This window comes from Microcebus murinus, chromosome 20 (genome assembly GCF_040939455.1).
Source record: "Microcebus murinus isolate Inina chromosome 20, M.murinus_Inina_mat1.0, whole genome shotgun sequence".
Classification (NCBI taxonomy): Eukaryota; Metazoa; Chordata; class Mammalia; order Primates; family Cheirogaleidae; genus Microcebus; species Microcebus murinus.
In genome coordinates, this window is record NC_134123.1 from 34,247,724 (window position 1) to 34,249,735 (window position 2,012).

Consider the following 2,012-nt stretch of genomic DNA (forward strand, 5'->3'; position numbering starts at 1 on the left):
GGAGCTTTCTCTGCAGGACACACCCCAGCGCTGCTGCATGCAGGGGCGTGTCCTCAGTCCCCCAGCCCAAGTCCCCCATCCGCCCTACACTCCTCCCCTTCGCTGCCTGGCTTCCGTGTCTTCCTGCATAACCTCCCCTTTTCGTCCCCAATTTTTTGTCAAGGGATACGGCAGCAGCTTTGAGCAGATACATCGCCGCTGTAGGTGGGTGGCAGCTGAGCCTCTTCGTGGCAGGCAGTTTCTCGTATGATTAAGCATGTACCCACCATGCGATCCAGCAGTCCCACTCCCGGTTCTTTACTCTAAAGGGATGAAAACTTGTGTTCACACAAAAATCTCTACATGGATGCACATAGGGATTTTATTCATAAAACGTCCGACTCGAACCTCTCAGGAGGGTCACAGATCACTGCCTTCTGTCATGCGTGAGCTTTCCAGTCAAAAATGGGAGGAAAGGTTTGAAAACTTTATCCAAATGGCTTTTTCTTTGTTCTTTTCCTTGTGGCTGCTGGGGTCAAGCTGTGTGCAGTGACCCTAAGCCCCCACTAGAGGTCACACAACAAAGATGTCCCCGCAGGAGCAGAGATGAAAGGGACCACCAGGTGCCCAGGGAGAAAGACCTGACTGTGGCCCACCAATTCCGCAAGACGCGATGCCTTCCAGGGCAGCAAAGCCACGCAGCCCCCCACATGGAGGAGGTGGGCTCCCATCTGGCACCGGGTGACCCAGGCACGACCCTCTCCTGTTGCTTCCTTCTACTCTAAGTAATTCTGAGAATACAGAGTCAATTACATTCCTGATCTGTCCCCCCAAACCAAAGGCAGTCCATGCTAATGCGGCACTTATGACCATGTGGGGAGTGAGCCAGATGAGGGTTCCACGAGCATGTCCCTTGAGCATTATTAGAAGTCAGAACACGAAGGTCGTGAACAGAAGGCCCTTAAAGAGCCCAGCTGCTTTTCCCAGAGCCTCGAGGCAGAGCGTGTGGCTGGAGGAAGGTCGCCGCTGAGCACCCACCCCTCCTCTGCCATGGAGGGTCCCTGGAGGCCACAGAGCCATGGCCAGACCGGTGGGACCCCAGGGCCAGGAGCACTCACTGGAGCAGCAGCAGCGAGCCAGGAGGCACCTGGGGCAAGGCCAGGAAGGGTGGCCTCAGCCAGGACAAGGAAGAAAGGAGTCTGCAACTGCACCCCCACGAGGTCCCCAGCCTACTCACTCAGCACCAGGCGAGGGGGTCAGGGCCTAGGCAGCCGACGTGCCCTGATACCACCAGCCCACGTCCCACAGCCCGACATCACTGATTGGAACACCCTCATACAAACAGCTAGTAAAGTCCCCAGTGACGTGTCTGAAATCCTGAATCACATGCTTTCCAACAAGTGACACAGAAGAGCAGGTTCAGGAGTGCAGAGCTGCACCTCGGGCCATCCAACCGCAGATGACAGCCAGCACAAGCAAGGCGGCAAGGCCACAGCGGCCAGCAGGGCAGAGGTCTGGGAAGCCCGAAGGCCCCGGGTCTACCTGCGGCTCCCCCCCACCCAGCACCACCTGGGCTGAGCCATTCCCTGAACTGGGCTACTCAGGCTGTCCTTGGAACCTGTTTTATCAGAATTTCAGTTGCCTGCAGGCCTCTGACAGTGACGTCAGCTCTTCCGAATCCTCAACTGCAGTGAATGAACTAACGGGAAGTTCCCTGTGAGCCGGGTGCATGCGCTGGAAGGGAAGCTGCTGGAGTCTGGCCGGCGCAGACAGAATCTGGGACTGACCCTACCAAACTGGAACCAAGGACTGGCTAAGGAGAAAACATTCCCGTTCCCTCCAGGCCGTGCGTGTCCTCACAGCCAGAAGGGACCCGCTGTGCGGGCACCAAGGCCTCGCCTTCCCGGCCGGGGGCTCTGCCAGGACCCCACAGCACCCACACACCAGAGCCAGCAGCCGCTTGAACCGACCGTGGCCCGAGATTAGTCATTACTGGTGGAAACCATTTACACACCAAACACTAGAAGCAGGTC